The 21,872-nt window shown below is 43.8% G+C and overlaps 1 protein-coding gene across 1 annotated transcript in view; it reads left to right on the top strand.

Annotated features, from left to right (window-relative positions):
* Positions 1-21,872, top strand: part of ptprt (protein tyrosine phosphatase receptor type T) — a 1,095,010-nt gene that overhangs the window by 262,295 nt on the left and 810,843 nt on the right. The window lies entirely within an intron of this gene.

Here is a 21,872-nt window from a genome sequence, read left to right as displayed (position 1 = left end):
CCTTCTTAGGAGAAATGCAACATCAGGCGTTATAGCGATCACACACTGGATATTTTCCAGGGTTTCTCAGAGGTGGAGAAGAGATGAAATGGGTGTTTCTTTCAGCAGGCAACAAACCCAACTGACTCAAAACAGTATTCAAGAATGAAACCCACTCTTGAGCACCATAAATCTTGACATGTCACTTCTCTGGTAAACAACTCCCATAGCCAAAAGGCGCTTGTTGTTTACTTAACTGAAGACATGTGACATCCAGTAAATGTTGTTTTTAAACAGAATCCTTCCAGTGACCCTTTAAAAGAAACACATCCATGGAATCCCTACAGTCTTCCAATGAATCTATCTCCACAATTCTAAAACATGAGTTCTCAAAAAATATTTTTAAAAAATAGAAGCACTTTCATAACACAATTCAGTTACTGGATCCAATTAAACAACTAACTGGAGGAAAAGGCTCCACAAATATCCCCATCCTCAATGATGGGGGAGCCCAGCACATCAATGCAAAGGATAAGGCTGAAGCATTTTCAACAATCTTCAGCCAGAAGTGCCGAGTGGATGATCCATCTCGGCCCCCTCCTGAAGTCCCCAGCATCACAGATGCCAGTGTTCAGCCAATTTGATACACTTTGCGTGATATCAAGAAACGACTGAAGACACTGGATACTGCAAAGGCCATGGGCCCTGACAACATTCTGGCAATAGTACTGAAGACCTGTGCTCCAGAACTTGCAATGCCCCGAGCTAAGCTGTTCCAGTACAGCTACAACATTGGCATCTACCCGGCAATGTGGAAAATTGCCCAGGTATGTCCTGTACACAAAAACAGGACAAATCCAACCCGGCCAGTAACCGTTCCATCAGTCTACTCTCGATCATCAGCAAAGTGATGGAAGGTGTCGTCAACAGTACTATCAAGTGGCACTTGCTCAGCATTAACCTGCTCAGGTTCCGCCAGGCCCACTCAGCTCCTGACCTCATTGCAGCCTTGGTTCAAACATGGACAGAAGAGCTGAACTCAAGAGGTGAGGTGAGAGTGACTGCTCTTGACATCAAGGCAGCTTTTGACCCAGTATGGCATTAAGGAACCCTAGCAAAACTGGAGTCAACAGGAATCAGGGAAAATTCTCCGCTGGTTGGAGTCATACCTAGCGCAAAGGAAGATGATTGTGGTTGTTGGAGATCAATCATCTCAGCCCAAGGACATCATTGCAGGAGTCCCTCAGGGTAGTGTCCTAAGCCCAACCATCTTCAGCTGCTTCATCAATGACCTTCCTTCAGTCATAAGGTCAGAAGTGAGCATGTTCACTGATGATTGTACAATGTTCAGCACCATTCGTGACTCCTCAGATACTGAAGCAGTCCGTGTATAAATGCAGCAAGACCTGGACAATATCCAGGGCTGATAAGTGGCAAGTAACATTTGTGCCACACGAGTGCCAGGCAATGACTATCTCAAACAAGAGAGAGTCTAATCATCTCTCCTTGACATTCAATGGTATTACAATCGCTGAATCCCCAACTATCAACATCCTGGGGGTTACCATTGACCAGAAACTGAACTGGAGTAGCCAAATAAATACCGTGGCTACAAGAGCAGGTCAGAGGCAAGGAATTCTGCAGTGAGTAACTCACCTCCTGACTCCACAAAGCCTGTCCACCATCTACAAGATACAAGTCAGTAGTATGTTGGAATACTCTCCACTTTCCTGGATGGGTGCAGCTCCAACAACACTCAAGAAGCTCAACACTATCCAGCACACTGGATTGGCACCCCATCCACAAACATTCACTCCCTCCACCGCCAATGCACAGTGGCAGCAGTGTGTACCATGTACAAGATGCACTGCAGAAATTCACCAAGGCTCGTTATACAGCACCTTCCAAACCCACAACCTCTACCACCTAGAAGGACAAGGGCAGGAACATCACCACGTGCAATTCCCCTCCAAGCCACACACCATCCTAACTTGGAACTACATCATCGTTCCTTCACCGTCGCTGAGTCAAAATTCTGGAACTCCCTTCTTGACAGCACTGTGGTTGTACCTACCCCACATGGACTGGTTCAAGAAGACAGCTTACCACCACCTTCTACTCTGCCACTTGACAAGCTTTTGTCTCTGCTAAGCGGACAGGTGTGGTAATTTAGTACACAATTAGGGGGAAATCTAAAGCTCGTCTTAACATATTTTCAAACAAGCTAATTTTGGTACAAATTGCCTTTAATTAAACCTAATTATTCTTTTTTTTTTACAGCACTGAAACAGGCCCTTCGGCCCACCGAGCCGACCATTAACCACCCATTTATACTAATCCTACACTAATCCCATGTTCCTACCACATCCTCACCTGTCCCTATATTCCCCTCCCACCTACCTATACTAGTGGCAATTTATAGTGGCCAATTCACCTATCAACCTGCAAGTCTTTTGGCTGTGGGAGGAAACCGGAGCACCCGAAGGAAACCCACGCAGACACAGGGAGAACTTGCAAACTCCACACAGGCAGTACCCAGAATTGAACCCGGGTCGCTGGAGCTGTGAGGCTGCGGTGCTAACCACTGCGCCACTGTGCCGGTATCCAGTATCCAGGCACATTATACAAATAAAAAGATAATACAGAAACCTTGCTGGTGTGAAAACTGGCATTCATATCAGCAATATGACATTGAATATAGACTAGGAAAATGTTGCAACTTGAAGTTAGAAATTCCACAGTGAATCCAAGATATAAATAGTGCCTCTGTTACTTTTTCCAGCACCTCGTCAGAGCACCGTCATTTTGATTTTCTGCAATTTTCACCATTTGTTCCTTAGCTGTGCATTTGGGTGAGAAAAATGCAAAATACTCATTTGCATTTGGATTAAAATTGTACAGTTTCAGTGTTTGCAGACAACATTAAATTTAGTTGCTAGAAAAAAATATAAATTGTAATATTTAGACTTGGTACTTTTACTGTGGTGGAGCTACACATTATATAGCCTATAAGCTGCATTTATCCTATCAATTACTACTTCCCTACTAAAGTGTCTACAATTTGCAAAAAAAAACCTATTTGATCTTTTCCATGTCTAAAATCTATTTGGCAAATGGGACTTTACCTCACAAAGATAATGGACTACAAATTCAGCAGTGCAGTGCCCATTTTTGGGTGCTAACTGGTCTACTAAACCCCCTGTATGGTGGGCAAGAATTAGGCACACATTTTGGATTCACATATTGGTAATTGAAAAGAATATACGCATCAAGGACCCACACCTGAAAGAGGCATAAGACACTTTGCATATGTAAATAAAACCCTTTGTGTATGCCTAATGCCCAGGCTCCCATTACAAGATTGGTTTGCATGGAAGCAGCTGTTACAAGCACTGTCTGCTCTTAGTAAAATCAGCCTTCGGGGTTGCCTGCTACCTAAAAGGTAGATTTTTGATATACACTAACCTGAATGTGGAGTGAGGAGGAGCAGCAGTACTCCTCCTGACCCACCTACCATTCCCTCAATCTGGTCTCCAATCCTTCCACCCCCTCCAACCTCTAAACTTGCAGCTTCACTTATCTGGAGGATGCTGTGATGCAGCCCAACTTGCTGTTCCCTCAACGTGCCACTGTCGCCCAATTGAAATGAGGCTCAAGTCTCAATATCGTAGACTCCTCAGACTCCCCATTGAGGTGTAGAGAATGTAACCTGTACCTCAGCCACACGCCCCTCGCCACCCCCTACCCCCGCATATTTCACGAGTTGCGGTGCCAGAATTTCTACCCAAATTTCTTCATTTCAACTGTGCTATCCACTCTAGATAAATTATTTGGTCTGAAGGAAATTGTTGCATGACTAGTTAATGATCTCCTTAAGGTGTTAGCCTTGGCTTAGTGGTAACAGTCTTGCCTCGGAGTTAAAGCTTTGTAGGTTTGAGCCTTCTTCTTGGACTTGTGTACAAAAGCCAGGGAGTACAGCGCTGTCAGAAATGTTGTCTTTTGGGTAAGGTGTTAATGTGAAGCCTTGTCTGCCCTCTCGGGTTGATGTAGAAGATCTCACAGCAGTAGTCAAAGAAGAACAGAGAAATACCCTGGCCAAGATTCATCCTTCAACCAGCACCACTACAAGAGATTAATCATTCATCTCATTGCTGTTTGTGGGACATTGCTATATGCAAATTAACTGCTGCCATTTCCTCACAATGCAACAATGACTACACTTCAAACATAATTCATTAGCTGTGAAGCATTTTGGAGTCTTCTGAGGTCATGGTTGGCACTATATAAATGGAAGTTCTTTCTTTCCTTCTTCATCTGTACTCACAATTGATGGCTGTTGCTTTATTAATTAAACCATAGAAGCCAACCTCAGTTTTAATTGGGCCAATAAAACTGATTTAATTTGCATTTTGCATTTTAGTAGTGCACCTCAATTACATACAGTAATCAAGCAAAGACCAATACTTGTGTATTTTTTATATCAATAGAATTGTTTGCAGATGCAATCTTGCTTTACAGAGAAAATTGTCAACATTCTGCAACTTGAAGTCATTTCAAAGGTGCTTCAGATTACTAGCATATGCATATCTTCAGAATATATTTATATATTCAATGAATATCTCCCACACCACCAGCTCCTCATCTGAGAACCATCACTGCTAAGCTTTAAAATTTAATGGCATATTTATTACATTCTATTATATTGCATTGAATGAACTAAAGATGAGACAAAACTCAAGTGTTGAGCAGGAAGTTGCTCCCTTGTGGTGAAATCAGTCATCTAATGCCATTATTTTTTACTGGATGATCATGCAATCATGAAGATTGACTCACCACATTGCCTAGTGATGTGAAACGGCCTGAAGAAAAATAGATCACTATATAATTTTTGGAGGAATAAGGTGCTTCAGTATGTTGCATCTCATTCTTCCATAATGCAAACCCTCGTAACTATCCATTTTTTAATCAGTCAGGTGTCCTAGTCTTCACCACACTTCCTAGACTTTTGTTCCAGCTGTTGATTATTCTTTATGTAAAGGAATAATTCCTGACCATTATCCTAAATGTACCCTTCATAACCCTGAACATGCTCTCTCTCATGTATTGCTATGAAAGTATTGTTTCAGATTTATTACTTCTATCCCAATAAGTACCTTGTATACCTCTATAAGGTCACATCTGAGGTATCTCTTTCTGAGGTTGAAGAGTGCATAGCTCTTCCCTCTGCCATCCAGTTTAACATCTTCAAATGTCTCCAAAATGCATCTAAGCTTTGGATGACCTCGTTATGTCATGATTAGCAGAACAAGGGACCGTATGTCATCTGTGGCCTAACAGGGCATTGCACAATGTAGTGTTTGACTGATCTGGATTTGATTGTTTTGGCCTGTCCACTTATCTGTGTTCACTGTGTTTGATTGCTTAAGCCTATGGGGAGAGCTTTAGAGTTAAAAGTGAAACTAAAAGACACAGCTAGGATCTTCTATAGAAAACACACTGATTGCTCTGTGGAGACATTGTACTGAGATCGTGTAAGAACTAATATAGTTTAAAGTGCTATAAATAAACCCGTTGGTGATTTAATACAAGAGTGATATCTGCATTGCTCTGAGATAAATCAGATATACATACTATATCCAGCAACCTGGCATAAACATAACTTACAATACCAACATGGTGTATGGGAATTTGAACTCAACTGATTTGGCAATGCAATACCGAATTCTATTTGTTCTGTTGTCCAACCGAAATCTTTCAACGTTCCCATTGACGAGCTCTATCCCACTGATGGAATGCACCAGCCTTCTATTTTTACTTCCATCTCTGCAGTACTTGGCAATTGTCCATATTAAACTTATTTTTGCCACTGATCAGTCTAAGTGCACCATGCTCACTTTACTTTTAATATCTTGATTCCCTCCCCTGAATTCAAAGTTGTCCTTCTAACTTGGTGTAATCTTCAAATTTAACTAACTTGTAATTAGACTGCAGTTCCAAGGCATTTATATGTATCAGAAAGAGGACGGTAACAGCTCAGATCCTAAGGGAATCCTGGCTGTGACCTAACTATTCTTACAGCTATTCATGTGCATGATTTACCCTTGATATTTTGTGAGCCCAGTTTGTAAAGAAGAATATCATATAATATTTTATGGATGCCAATTTCAAAGTTGAGGTCCACAACTTCATATGTCTTGCACCCTCCTCCTTGTCCTCTCAATTTGAGATGTCTAGCTAAAAGTTCAACATCCCCAAAAATGGGCACCAGAATTGGGATGCTTGATTAACTCTCGTCTAGACTAAGTAATGCAGACAGTTACAAAATATCTTTTGCCTGCTAATTTAATTGATAGTGGTGTGCAACCCAACATTGAACAGACTGTTGAATGGCTACATGCTGCAAAAGGGGGCCCAAGCTTGAGTTGAGGTGCATTCTGGCTGCAGCAGAGGCTGGAATTGGTGAAATGGAATTAATGAGCAGCAGAAACCTTGAAAAATGGTTCAACAGATAAGAGAGCATGCCCTACACTTTTTTGATGCAGCACTGGAGGCCTTGGTGCAGGGGATACACAGGTGGAGAGAGTTCCTCTTCTCTCAGGAGGCTGTCCAGGTGGAAATGAAGAAGGTAGTCGGAGCAGGTAGCCATCACTGTCAATGCCAGCAGTCTAGCCTGTGGACCTGGATGCAAGAAGTTAAAGACCTCACATGAGAGCTCAAGATCAATGAATGCATCTTCACATGACATTTCCTTACAAATGAACAACTAGCCTCATACACTGTTCCATTCACCACAACCCCTTCACTCAACTACCAACAATCTCTCTCAACAATGACTTATACCTCATTCATATCCTCAACACACCCTCACTCACTTAGCACGGCTGCAAGCTACAGACCCGCATCTCATAGCTTGCATACACAACCAACTATTCAATTGTGGTAGGTAGATCACCCAAACACACTGCACCACACTCAGACACAATTCCCTCTCTCTTGCAGGATATGATGGCACATAATTGGAGGCAGCAGCACCTAACCGGTGGGGGACAGACACAGCTGCATGTCCTCACCCCATAGAGGAAATGGTGCTGACAATCACTGGTGCAACAATGACGAGACCAGGGCAAACAGCAGGGCTAAAACCATCGAGAATGACCATATGCCCTGACCTAATCCACCTTCTCACATCCCACTTCCCTCTAACCCTACCATCTCTTATGACTTACAAGCTGCAGATGGTGTAAACATGCACCTCTTAATTTTACCCTTTGCCTCACCCCAACCCTGCCCTTCTGCCTTTATGCTTTCTGATAGCTAGGAACTGCCACTTAGCAATGCAATGGTGTGGGAGGCTGGAGTCCTAGAGGAACAAGAGACTACTGGAGAAGAAACACCATCACTCAATCTCACTCTCACAGCCACCAGCTCCGATATTGGCACTGCACAAACTTTAGAGGGTAGCGTAGAGATAGTGTCTGCTCATGGTGAGCCATTGAGCATGAGGAAAGGGTAGTGCAGGTCCCAGCTCCCTAGAGAGCGTGGTTGCACATGAGTTCTGCTGCTGAGAACTCAGATGAGAACTTTGTTGGGGCGGTGTATAGAGAAAGGCTGGTGCATTGGCAATCCTGCTAGAGAGCCTGTTGTCACGGTCAAGCAGCATGGAGGAATCTGGCTCCAGTTTGGCACAGGACTTCATGCAGAGCTTGGAGTCCATCCTTTCCAATGTGGAAGTGGTGGCCAACTCCATGAGAACACTTGCAGACCTGGCTATGATGCTGCATCTGATGGTTGTCTCAGCTTCCATAGCAGCCCAAGCAGAGGACACCCAATATCTGATTACTGCAGTGAAAACTCAGACTGAGGTCATGAAGTCTCAGCTTGTTGCCATGCAGGGTCAGACTGCTGCTATCATAGCTATGAATGCCAGTGCTCAGAGGAGCTTTCAAGGTCTGTCAGCAGTCCAACAATCTGTGCTGCAGCAGATAAGACAGTGCCCTGGGATAGTGGCAGTGACTCCATGGAGAATACACGTACTGCCCCCTCTCAGGATGACAGCATTCATACTCCCACCAGTGACACTCCCCCAGTGCCCTTGCTGTTGCCTGTCAGCCAGCCAGCCAGCCCAGACTGCGGCAATCCATGCAGTCTGAAGCCGAGCCTTCTAGCCCCAGAGCTGTTTGAAGGTGTCCTGCAAGGCCACCTGCTGTATCCCCCACTGAACATCAGCAGCTTCCACCCACCATGCGGCATCCACTGGGGTATTACGACATAGGAGCAATAGGCCACCCACAAGCCCGGCACTAATGGGGTGCACAAGGGTGATCAGTTGACTTTTTTATGAAATATTGAACGTTCTGTTGGATAAAGTAGGCATGGAATAGTTGTTTCATGGTGGATCTTATTTCAGGATTATGGCCAAGAGGACAATATGATGGTCTGTAACAAAAGGATGATCAGGTGTGAGATTGTTCTACAATGGGGATCTGGGGTTGTATTTCCGGGAACCAAAGTCGAATGAGGTACTTACAGACAGCCGGTCTGGAACATGGATGTGATTGCTGCCTCCTCACTCCCTCCCTCCCTCCTGTTGCTCTTCCTCCTCCCCCTTCTCCTGAGATGCTCGGCAAATCTTTGGTGGCAAGACCTGTGCCCTCAAGATGGCCAGGTTGTGGAGAATGCAAGAGCCCACCATGAATTGGGACACTCACTCCAGCGAGTACTGGAGGGCTGCTCCGGAGAAGTTGAGGCAGCAGCCCAGTTGTCTGTTTGATGATGTTTCTCATGGCTACATGGCTCTCATGTTGGTCATGTGTGGTTGGGTTGTGGAGGGGAGTCATGAATCAGATGTAAAACTGGCAGCCCTTGTTGCCCAATAGCCACACTGACGTGGTGGCTAAAAGTACTGCAGACTGGCACGGGATGAACACATCACGACCACTCCCAGGATAGCGGGCATTCACCTGCATGATGTGCTAAGCGTGGTTGCACACCAAGTGAACATTCAGCGAGTGGTAATCTTTGTGGTTGCGATACATCTTAGCATTGAGATGCGGCACCCACAAAGCCAAGCATATGCAGTCAATGGCACCCTGTCCCATGTGGAAGTACACCATCCTTGCCAAGCAATGTGTGCACTCCATCTACTTCTCTGTGGTCAAAGAACACACAATGATGTCCCCTCTCCTGGCATAAAGAGCCACTGTCACCTCTCTGATATAGCAATGGACAGCAAACTGGGAGATGTCCACAGTTTCGGGCCCTCCCATTGGGCCTCCCATCTCGGGAACCTGTCCATCATCCTTAATTGGATGGGGAACATGGAGTTGTCCTCTTAATAGCCTGCCTCTATGAAGATCATGCAGGCAGGTGGAATACAGATACCATTGGGGTCAGGGCCAGAAATTGTCCTGAGACTTGAGAATCTGCTAAGACCAGATGATTTCACCCACAGAGTGTGGACCTAAGCAGCAGTAGGAGGAGGAGCGGCCACAGTGTATACTTGATGAAGCACCTTCAGAGAAATAATTTGCAGGCCTTCGGGGAAAGAATGAGATTAGCTGAGTTGCCCTTACAGAGAGCTGGAATAGGTATGACAGGCTGAATAACCTCCTTCTGTGCTGTAACCATTCTATGATTCTCTGTTAGATATGTCACCTGTTGCAGCCTGGAAAGATCCCGACGTAAAGAAACTGAGGATCATGGTTACCTTCTGGCCGTTGGCAACACTGTCCTTGCCCTGCTCCAAGGCTGCCGGTCTGGTTCCAACAGATGGCAAAGTTCTGAGATCCTTTGTGAATTGCAGACACAGCACATGCAGCTGCTGCCGAGATGGAGTTAGAAGTGCTCCAGGAAGATCCTAGGTGGATAAGACCTCCTGCTGAAAGCCCTTTCCCCCATTTCTCCTTCTCCCTCTGTAAGCAACTTATCCTCTTATTTGCTGCCTCTGCGTCATCTCCCTCTCAATGCTGCAGCCCAAGGGGAACTGCTACTTTGGCACCTATGACTGGGAGCAAGAAGTGTGCCCCAAGCACTCACAATCACAACCAAGGCCTTCTCCACATGCTGCACCACTCCCTGCCGGCTTCACTAACTGTAACCAACTCCTCAAAACACCCACCACAAACTCAAACCAAGCCAGTAAAAAATAATCAGCAATTAACCTGCAAGTTATTAATCATCTCTTTAAATAGCACTGGTGAGGGTTCCTTCCTGCTGCTGAATGCATGATCAGATGTGCGAGGTGAAGAGAGGCATTAATTAAAGTGGCGAGATTCAAAATGGCAGTGCAGTGTCAAATCGGCATTACACACTGACTGACGCCACGCTCAGCCAACTCTGCATACTTCCAGCCCAAGCTAACACCTTCACCAAGATGGCATTTGGTGCGGGCTGCACCAAAGTGAGCACAATTGGTGTGGATGCCATTTTGATCCCAAATGGCACCTCTAGTGCTGAAACTACAAGCACTAGTGAAACCAATTTTGTGGCCATCAACTCCTCAAAAAGACTGAGCGTGGTCAGGCAAGAGCTATCCATTCTAAAACTGTGTTGCCTGTCATGGTGAGATGGAGAGTCATGACGAGCTAAAAACTGCAAATGTTGTAAGTGTAAAATAAAAGCAGAAAATGCTGGAAATGCACAGGAGGTTTAGGAGCATCCCTGAAGAAAAGAACATTTTGGGTCCAGACCCTTTGTCCACATTCATTGCGCGATCAATGTCATGGCAGTACAGAACATCTAAACAGCAGCTGAAGAATACTCCATGAATAAGAAACTATAAGAAGATAAACATAAATTATAGCAAAGTGATTAATTTCACCATTGACCATTTGGATTTAGTCCAATCCCTGTAACATGAAACAAAATAGTGGTTGGGATATAGTTTTCCTTTCAAAATGATGTAGTGTACAAATAAATTAAACTATGCATGTGTGGCTTTGTATCATAGCAAACAAGGATCTTTTTTGTGCTATGAAAATACTAAATGAATTTCCTGCATATCTATTTAAAGCATTACTTAGTTACCCTAGTACTTGAATAAATCCCATTGATTGCTCTGAGCTATAAAGAAGAGGATTATTAAGTTAACACTAAATCTATGATATTATGTTTCACTGCTTTTATTACAATGCTTGTAGAGGTGATTAAAGATCAGAGATTATTTGGATATTTAAGCTGTGCTATGCGGAGATTGCACTACATTCTGTACCAATTAGTTATAAGTTTTTGTTTAAATCAACTTCGCAAATCAAATACCAATAAAACCTCTAAGCCCTTTGTAGCAATTGAGTGAGAACAAATGTCTGTGTTGGGTTTTGTAAATGGCCTGTCATGTTAAAATTTGTATTGAAATATTGCTGAATTCCGAAGTGCGTGTAATGAACCGGTAACCAAATAAAGTCAGCCTCTGTTTAAATTGATTGTAGTGCAAAATGAAAAAGACCTGTAGTAGAAATAGATGAGTCAAAACACAAAAGCGGATTTAATCAGGAAGTAATTTACTTTTCTCTATGTACCAGAATGAGATATTGACAGAGGTACCCAGAGACTGGTGTAGATGAATTAGTTAAAAGCATTTTACTGTGGGGCGAGCTGTAACCTGCACTGGTACTGGCATTGTGATTCCTCAAGATATCGACACTGGCAAAAATACAAATGCTTGTCCATTTAAGAAAAATCACTACAGAACGTTTCTATATTTGTAATATGTGTATCTTGTGTATAAATGACTCGAGCGTGTGACACTCGTTCATTAGCATACACAAATACTAACGTGCATCTGACCAATGCCATACCTGATCTGGAAGTGTGACTTAGCATTAAGGATGTGTGAAGGGGAGAAAATAGCCTTTATATTTCTCACTTTGAAGGACCATTTTAGCACAAAAGAGAATGTGTTCAAGAACATACAATAAAAGAAGCCAGACAACACACCGAAGGCCCAATGCACTGTCTAGCAAGATTCAACCTCACTTCTAATCTCAGCTGTTGCATTCTAAGCACTAAAGCGTTCCCACACTTTATGGGCTTTCATAATGGCTGCCAAAACACCAGATTGTTGTGCACCAACAACTGGCCTCCTGCCAGAAACAGGTGAGTGTTCAGGCTGCCCATCTCAACACCCTATCTAAGTTGACAGTAGCTGAAGAGCCAGTGCAAACAGGGCCGTAAGGGACCTGATGCCATTTTCAAGCCACTTCCAAACCATTACGTGAGGTAGGGCAGCCTAGCTGAAAGACCTCATCTCAGCTATCTGGACAGCTTTGAAATATGTTCTATTCCACAGCACTTGTATTTTTCATAATGGTGAGCACACAATGACCTGAATTTTTTTTCTGGGGTAGGGTCCTTGACATCGGTGTATTTCTGGGTCCCAACCCTACATTGCGTCAGCACCTGATACCTGACGCAATTTTTGACGAGCAAGCCAATTAAGGATGGTGGACAGGCTCCTGAGGCTGGAGGGCCAATAAGATGCTCTCCAGCAATGACGGATTGGCAGCCCCACTGAAGTGGGAACTGCCAATGTTGAGGGGAGAACAGGAGGATGCCTCAAGATGGAGGTGCCCTCTCAACCTTTTTACAAAGGTTATCTTACAAAAAACCACATCTGCCTGGCTGTCATCATGGAGCGGCAACCCTCCAGTGGTCGCCACGGTCACCTGATGGCTATGGCAGGTAATGGGGGACTTTTGTTAGCTGGATAGAGTGCTGCCCCCCACCCCCCCACATCTCCGGTCTGCCACTGGGAGGCCATCTCCATCCTTTGACCGTGTTTCAGCCTCAGTGGAGGCCCGCATGCCAACTGGTCTAATGGGCTACCCACCACTTAGGGGCAGGTAACCATCACCCCAACAATCCTCCCGGAACAAAAATAGCCCTGACGCAGGACCTTGGCGGGTGACCAGCACACCGGCCAGTTATGGAAAATTATGGGGCCGTCCGCCTCCAGTCCCGCCTCCCCGATCATTTGAAAACTTGGTCCAAAATGCTTTACTTACTCTTTTTGCAGAATAAATCTAACAAATCTGTTAAGCTTATGTACTAAAAGCCAGAAATTGCCATGAGAATTAAGATATCATTGTATTTATAGGTTCACCTATGTTTCCGTGATATGAAACCTGGCCATTCATGAAGGAAATATAATTAATCATCTTAAATGTTATTTGATAATCAAGCATACATCTTTATTTTATGTCTCCATTTCTATTATAAATACTCAGAGCAGCTGAACCATACATCTTTGACTAAGAGTTGGAAGTGGCCCTGCCAAATTTTGAACTGAACTAACAAATACTCAGTGAAAAAGCAGGATTTTTTTCCTCATCAAGCATACTTTTACAATAGTGATGGACAACAAGACATCTCGAGGGGTAGCGGCAGGGCAATTTGTGGCTATAGGATACAGACAGATGTCTGCACACGGTCAAGAGAGAAGTCATGTTATTTTTGTGTGAAAATGATTTATGATCTATCTGGTGAGACACAAAATTGAATTTTTTAAAAGATCGCACAGTGACCCCCCCCAGCAATCTCATCATTAAGCACATGCACGTGTATAAGGCTGCAGCAGGTTTATTAATAAATTCCCAAACATAAAGCATCAGATGTCTTTCTGACATGCCTGGGTCAGCAATACAAGCTATCTATAGATTTTTCACAATCCTAAACAGGGAACTCACAAATTGTTATTGAAGATTATTTTATTTGTCTTTGTAAATAAAACAGATGGAAGCCAAACTTGAAGACTGGGGGCTGAATTTTATCAGCTCTCTGGGGATGAGCAGGGTGGCATGGGGTCCCATAAAATAGCAAAGTTGGTAGGGATTGGAGTGCCCATTGCCATCCCGACGCCATTCAAGTTTGTCAGGGACGGGGAAGGCCGACGACAGCCTTCCCACCCAGAGGCCAATTGAGGCTCTTAAGTGCCCAATTAATTGCCACATTCTTCCCACTGCCGCTGATATTTTACCAGCAGCTGGTGGGAGCCCCGCCACTTGGGGAGGCCACTCAGTCAGTCCAGGTGGGGGAGGGCCATCCTGCTTGGGCATTCTGTGGCCGATTGAGGGCCCCCAGTGGCAATGGCCACTCCTGTGCCAACACCATTCCCTCCCGGCCCCTTGCCGGGATTTGCCTGCGTGGCCTCGGCGAGCCTGCCCCCACTTACCTGCAGTTGAAAGCTGCACCTGGTCCTGGGCCTCATGCAGTACCAGCAGTGGCCACTATTCTCAGTGGCACTGCTGAGCTGCTGGCCCTCTGCTTGGCTGGCACCTCTTGGATGTGGGATCCCTGTCCTTAAAGGGACAGGGAACCCAGCGCCAGGCAGTTAAATGCCCATGTGCCATAAAATGAGGCCAGAAGTCCCTCAGAACAGCCAAGGCAGGGTTCCCCTCACCTTTCTGGCTCGGCATCAGGACCTCCACCACCTGCATAAAATTCAGCCCTGGAAGTTTGAAGGTCTCATTTCTCATCAAATTTTAAAAAATTTTAATGGTTGCATATTCATTTTTAAACATCAACTTAGACTTACATAATTAACTTTTAAAAGTTTATAATTTAGTGACTCACACAGCAGCTTATACAAGGACTTACATAGCAACATGTATAGTGCCTGATATATAGCCAGTTATACAGAACTTTGCACCATTTACAAAAGATGTCTTAAGTGTTTCACTATGATTACATGCTTAAGGACGATATTGCCTACATTAGAGCACTAATGTTTAATGGAAAGTAGAGAACTCTAGTCCTCTAAAGGACATTTTATTCTATGTAACAAGATAAAAGAACAAACAGCAGACTTCCAACTCTAGACCATATATCTCTAACTTGAATGTTTAAAATTACTTTTACTTTGTAAGTAGTAAAGTATAGCACTCCAGTTGTATTTGGCTTGGTTGTTGCTTGAAGAATTTACCTGATATGCATCATGCACTCCAGTTAAATGTATACTTGTTGAGTGTTAAATATTTTTGACAGCCTAGATTCTTCCCATTTGTTTATATGCAGTGTACAATATTTGTTTTAAGTATATAATGCCACAGGCTGCACCCTCAGATCATCTTTTTTTGTAATACTGATCTATTAATTGTTAGCCTCTGTTCTAAAGCCATTATAACCTGTATAAACATCATGCTAAGCGATATGAACTATTATTGTAGCTAAACAGGAATATCTTTTGAAATATGATTCTTGTGGTGCATCATATCTTATAATAGGATCAGAGAATCTCACAGCTGTTTGAAAGGGCTATGGAATTAGTCTCACTCCCTGTCCTTTCCTCACAGACCAGCAAATTTTTCCCTTTCTAGTATATGTCCAGTTCTATTTTAAAAGTTATGACTGAATCTGCTACCACCAGCCTTTTTTATTCATTTTATTCATTCTTCGGATGTGGGCGTCGCTGGCCAGGCCAGCATTTATTGCCCATCCATAATTGCCCTTGAAAAAGTGATGGTGAGCTGCCTTCTTGAACCGCTGCAGTCCATGTGGGGTAGGTACACCCACAGTGCTGTTAGGAAGGAAGTTCCAGGATTTTGACCCAGCGAAAATGAAGGAACAGCGATATGGTTGCAAGTCAGGATGGTGTGTGGCTTGGAGGGGAACTTGCAGATGGTGGTGTTCCCATGCATTTGCTGCCCTTGTCCTTCTAGGTGGTAGAGTTCATGGGTTTGGAAGCTGCTGTCTAAGGAGCCTTGGTGCATTGCTACAGTGCATCTTGTAGATGGTACACATTGCTGCCACTATGCGTCGGTGATGGAGGGAGTGAATGTTTGTGGACGGGGTGCCAATCAAGCGGGCTGCTTTGTCCTGGATAGTGTCAAACTTCTTGAGTATTGTTGGAACTGCACCCATCCAGGCAAAGGGAGAGTATTCCATCACACTCCTGACTTGTGCCTTGTAGATGATGGACTGGCTTTGGGGAGTCAGGAGGTGAGTTACTCGCTTTACTGCCTTTCATGCACAACATTCCAGATGTAAACATCTCATTGCTTCCTCATCCCCCTCTGTTTTTTTTTTATCAGTTGTCTTAAATCTGTGTCCTCAGGTTGCTGACACTCCTCCCGATGGAAATAGTTTCTTCATATTTACTTGATCTAAAACCCTCATAAGTTTTGAACACCTCCACTCGGAGTACTGCATTCTTGATGGCGCTGTCTGTCAGATGAGATGTTGGGCTGGATTTTATGGGCTCCCCTGAGGCAGGGTCGGATGCAGGGGGCGTGGGGGGTGCCAGTAGATTTGCGATGGGTGGCGAGCTTGTCTCCAAGCAGTTTTGCCATGGATGGCATAGGCTGATGCCAGCCTTCCCACCCAGAGGTCAATTGAGTGCCCTATGGCCTACTAACGGCCACTTAAAGGCCTCTTTCCTGCCACCGCTGGGATCTAACCAGTGGCAGGGGTGCCTCAGCCTTGTCGGAAAGGCACCTTGTAAAATGAGGCACATTTCCTGTGGGTTTGGGGAGGTGGGGTCCATCCTTCGTGGGAAATCTGTGGCCCATGGAGGGATCCCACTGGCAAAACCTCCAACTCCAGGGGGCCCCCCTTCCCCTGGACTTCAGGCCCACCCTTCCACACCCCTTTACTGTGGCCTTCCAGACTGACCCCAGTGATCCTGCCTCACTTACCTGAGATCTGAGGTTCCAGCGCTGGGCCTGGGTCCAAGGCCTCTGCAGTACCAGCACTGGCCACTGCTCCCAGTGGCACTGCCGATACAGCTAGCCCTCTTAATGGCCGGCAGCTCTTAAAGGTGGGATCCCTGTCTTTAAAGGGATGGAAATGCCAGCGCCAGAAACTTCGCCTCGGGAACAACTGAAGATTGCGCGGGGCAGGACGTGAAAAGGCCGAGGCAGGGTTCCCGCCGCCTTTTCAGCCTGGGCCAAGGGCCCCGCTGCCTCCACAAGATCCTGGCAGTTAAACCGAGGCCCCATCGGCCTGCTCGGATGAGTGTAAAAGATCCCATGACACTATTTCAAAGAAGGGCAGGGGAGTTATAACTGGAGTCCTGGCAAGTATTTATCCCTCGATCAACATAACAAAAACACTTTATCTTGTCACTGTCATATTGTTGTTTGTGGGTGTTTGCTGAGTGCAAATTGGCTGCCGTATTTCTTACAACAGTGATTACACTTAAAACGTACTTCATTGACTTGTTACGATCGAGGTGGGAGGAGTGCAATATCTTTTCTAATTCCACTTCTCCACAGGTCACAACATATATTTAAATGTTTATCCAGTTACTGATATAGTCAATCATAGACTCTACTCTTTATCCCAGAATAAAATACACAAACCAGGTTTCTTTAATAAACAACAAAATTGGCAGTTTATTATAAAACAAGACATAACCCGTAATGAAGCAAAGCATTAACACACAGAGTGAAATGTGAAAATTCCCTTTTACCTCAGCCCCTCTCTCTCATACACACACACATACACACACACACCCGTTAACAGAAAAAAGTAGAGATTTTCTTTTTAGAGCTCTGTTATCAAAAAAAAAGACAAAAAAAGTACTTAGGCCAAATACTTGCTTATTCTTGAAGAAAGAAGTGTTGTCCCTTTTTAGGTTTGGTGTCCCAAATACACGTAGACGACTGTCACAGGGATCTTTCCAGAACAGTTCTTTTCAGGCGATGTTAAAGATCAGTTTGGCAGGTTTTATAGGCAAAATGTGACATCAGGGGTTTCTGGCAGGCCTTTCAGGAGGAATGCAACATCAATTTCTCTATTCCTTACACTCGCTTCCAAGAGCTTCTCAAAGAGATGGAAAAGGCTGAGCTGGGCTGATTGCTCTCTTGGCTGGTTTTTAAAACTCCTTTCAAGATACTGCACACCCCAATTCACTGTCCAAGGCAAAACCAAAAACAACATCTCAAGAGTCAAGCCTCCTGACCTCTCCAAATCTTGTCCTGTCACTTCTCTGTAAACAGCTTCCCCAGATCAAAAGTCCCCCTGCTGGGTATTTATCGGAAGACAAGTGACTTCCAGCAAATGTTGGTTTCAAACAAGACTTCTCAGTGTCTCTTGAATGACCCCAGTGAAAAAAATCCATGGAATCCTTTTCAGTTAAATAAAACAATGTCCATAATTCGAAAATACAAATCCTCAAAAAAGTACTGAACAAAAGATATAGAAGTACCTTCATAACAGGCTGTAAAGTGCTTTGAGTGTCTGATGGTCCTGAAAAACCCGATATAAATGCAAGTCTTTCTTTCTTTGATGGCCCAGGAATTGCAAGCAACAGATCTTAGCTGCCCTTCCATGATCTAAGAAAAAATCCCTATTCACTATTTTAGAATCTAGTTAATACCTAGTATAATCTATTAATTTTAATGAATGTCTCCAGATCACTCTGTGCTTTTTCTTTATTCATTTCATGGGATGTGGGCGTTGCTGGCCAAGCCAGCATTTATTGCCCATCCCTAATTGCCCTTGAGAAGGTGATGGTGAGCTGCCTTCTTGAACTGCTGCAGTCCATGTGGGGTAAGTACACCCACAGTGCTGTTAGGAAGGGAGCTCCAGGATTTTAACCTAGTGACTGTAAAGGAATGGCGATATAGTTCCAAGTCAGGATGATGTGCGGCTTAGAGGGGAGCTTGCAGGTGGTGGCCTTGTACTTCTAGGTGGTAGAGGTCCTGGGTTTGGAAGCTACTGCCTGAGTAGCCTTGGTGCATTGCTGCAGTGCATCTTGTAGATGGTACACACTGCTACCACTGTGCATCGGTGGTGGAGGGAGTGAATGTTTGTGGATGGAGTGTCAGTCAAGCGGGTTGCTTTGTCCTTGATGGTGTCGAGCTTCTTGAGTGTTGTTGGAGCTGCACCCATCCAGGCAAGTGGAGCGTATTCCATCACACTCCTGACTTGTGCCTTGTAGATGGTGGACAGGCTTTGGGAGTCAGGAGGTGAGTTACTCACCACAGGATTCCTAGCCTCTGACCTGCTCTTGTAGCCATGGTATTTATATGGTGACTCCAGTTCAGTTTCTGATTGTATCCCCCAGGATGTTGACAGGGGGGGAATCAGCAATTGTAATGCCATTGAATGTCAAGGGGAGATGGTTAGATTCTCTCTTGTTGCAGATGGTCAGTTGCCTGGCACTTGTGTGGCGTGAATGTTACTTGCCACTTATCAGCTCAAGCCTGGATATTGTCCAGGTTTTGCTGCATTTCTACGTGGACTACTTCAGTATCTGAGGAGTCACTCTTAATGTTAATATCCGTACTATTATATTTACCCAATTGAAATTTATTAATTTGTTTAACGAGTTAAGCTATAAATTTAATACAGTACTTTATAGTTTCCCAGTCCTAGTTTAAGCCCCTGTCATAACTTTTAAAAAAAATACTCACCAACCTACCTGCAGTCCTTTGATGTCACTCCTCGCTTTTTTTTGGAAATACACTCATCAGGTCCCCCACTCTCTCTCTCTGATTCTCTGCCATCACTGCTGGTATCTCCAATCAGGTCTGCGCTGCTCCCCTGCATGCTTGCACTCTCTATCTTTTATCCTCTAACGCCACTGCTGGTGTCTCCGATCAATTCTGTGCTGTTCTCCCGCTGTCTCTCTCTCTTTTATTCTCCATCACTGCTGCAAGTGTCTCTGATCAGGTCCACACTGATTTCTAAAAGATGACAAGAATTTGAACATACGTGATTGAAGGATGGAGACTGAATGGAGATCAACAAGGATAAGGGTAAAGGGTGAGCAGGATAATGGTGGCTTTCAGACTCTGGCGATCTAGAGTTCATCGCATGTCATGAAATCGGTGAGGAAAGAATTTGAATGGATTCAAATGGGGAAGAAATTGAATAGGTCATGCCTCTCTTAAAATTGAGGACAGAAGTATGTCACATGAACAAATTGTGCATTAGGCTGCTAATATTGTCAACAGTAATTTCCAGCCTTTAGTCTGCTGCAATGTGAATTGTTGCCAGATGATCTTCATGTTTGTATTTTAGTGTTAATTAAAGCTAAGATGAAATCATTTGTAGTGACGGATGTAATGACAGCTTCCATTTCTGATGAGTGAAGTGTCTTCTGATACATTCCCATAATGACATCACCCCTTTAATATCAGATTTTGAACTTTTAACATCCTGTCTTCGTCTTGCCTTCTCTCACATACAAAAACACAGCTTCAATCTCTCCTTGTACGTATCTGAACTTGCTTTGCCTTTATCTTTGTATTTTGTTCTGCCAAATATTTCTGTCCATGTATTTCTTTAGGAAGGGATGACAGAAACACCAAAAACTGTAAAATGAAGGAGATGGAGGACAAATACATAAACACTGGAGGCGAAAGAGAGGAGATAATGATGGAACCAACTAGAATTCTGCACAATTAATAACATAATGTGGGTGATGTGCTGTAATAATAAAGTGAAAGGTGTAATGAGTTATTTTATGTTGTCTGATGCAACATAAGTGAGATGTGTGAAGTCCGGTTGGTTGAAGATCTCGAACAGGTTTATTACATCTAAACTATTATACAGTACAGAGCTAACTATTTATAGAACCTTACTCTGGGTGTTACAGTTGCAGAGTGACTCAGGCGTGTAGTCACATGACTGCTTCCTTGTTCTTAGCTTATGAGCATACTAAGATCTTTAAGGGATATCAATCTTAAAGGCAATCATAAAACAAAAAGAGCAATTACACCTTTTATGAAATTTTAAAATGGATCAACATAAGTCTTGAAGAATTGTCTTTGTTGTGTAATAGACCTAGCTGATGCACACTTGCAGTGTAACCTGTTAATGATATAACCTGTCAGTAGGGCACTTTGCTTTTAGATTCGCAATAATACTTCAGACAAATTAATTTTGTGGTTCTGGTTACTTTATTGATTGGTTTAGATTTTTATGTCCAACCTGTAATAAGGATTTGAAAAACTAACCAGTCTGAGTTGTTAAAGGATTTTAAAGAGAAATCCCTAACAGAACTGTATTTACTTCATAATACAAACCGCATCACAATCAAAATGGTTACAGAGTGACCTTATTTTAAAAGCAGCCCAAGCAAAGTCATGAAATGAGAACAGGAAGTGTTGGAAATACTCAGCAGGTCTGGCAGCATCTGTGTAGAGAGAAACAGAGTTAACGTTTCAAGTCTATGACCCTTCATCAGAACTGGCAAAAGTTAGAAATGTAACTGTCTTTGAGCAAGTGTAAGGGTGGAGGGGGAAGAAGAACAAGAAGGAAGGACTGTGATAGGACAAAGGGGAGAGATTAAATAACAGAGATGCAATGGAACAGAATGCAAATGGAATGCTATATAGTTGTAGCGAAAGACAAAGCATGAGTCCAGAGAGAGTGCTAACGGCAGAATAATGAACAGCTCTATACGAAAGCAAAAACATGAAAAATAAATTAAAGACTAGCATATGATTAAAAAATAAGTAATTAAAAAAGAAGAAAATTAATATGTAAAAAAAAATAAATGAACAAATAATGGGGCTCGTGGTCAGAAATTAATGAACTCAATATTGAGTCCAAAAGGCTGAAGAATGCCTAATCGTAAGATGAGGTGCTGTTTCTTGAGCTTGCATTGATGTTCACTGGAACACTGCAGCAGGCCAAGGACAGAAATGCGGCCATCAGAATGAGGTGGTGAATTAAAATGGCAAACAACTGGAAGCTCAGGATCATGCTTGCGGACCGAGTGGAGGTGTTCTGCAAGGAAGTCACCCAATCTGCGCTTGGTCTCTCCAATGTAGAGGAGACCGCACTGTGAGCAGCAAATGCGGTGCACTAAATTGAAAGAAGTACAAGTAAATTGCTGCTACACCTTGAAGTAGTGTTTGGGGCCTTGGATGGTGAGGAGAGAGGAGGTAAAAGGGCAGGTATTACATCTCCTGCGATTGCATGGGAAGGTGCCGTGGGAAGGGGAC

This window comes from Heterodontus francisci, chromosome 16 (assembly GCF_036365525.1).
Source record: "Heterodontus francisci isolate sHetFra1 chromosome 16, sHetFra1.hap1, whole genome shotgun sequence".
NCBI classification, from domain to species: Eukaryota; Metazoa; Chordata; class Chondrichthyes; order Heterodontiformes; family Heterodontidae; genus Heterodontus; species Heterodontus francisci.
This window is presented reverse-complemented; position numbering and strand designations above follow the sequence as displayed.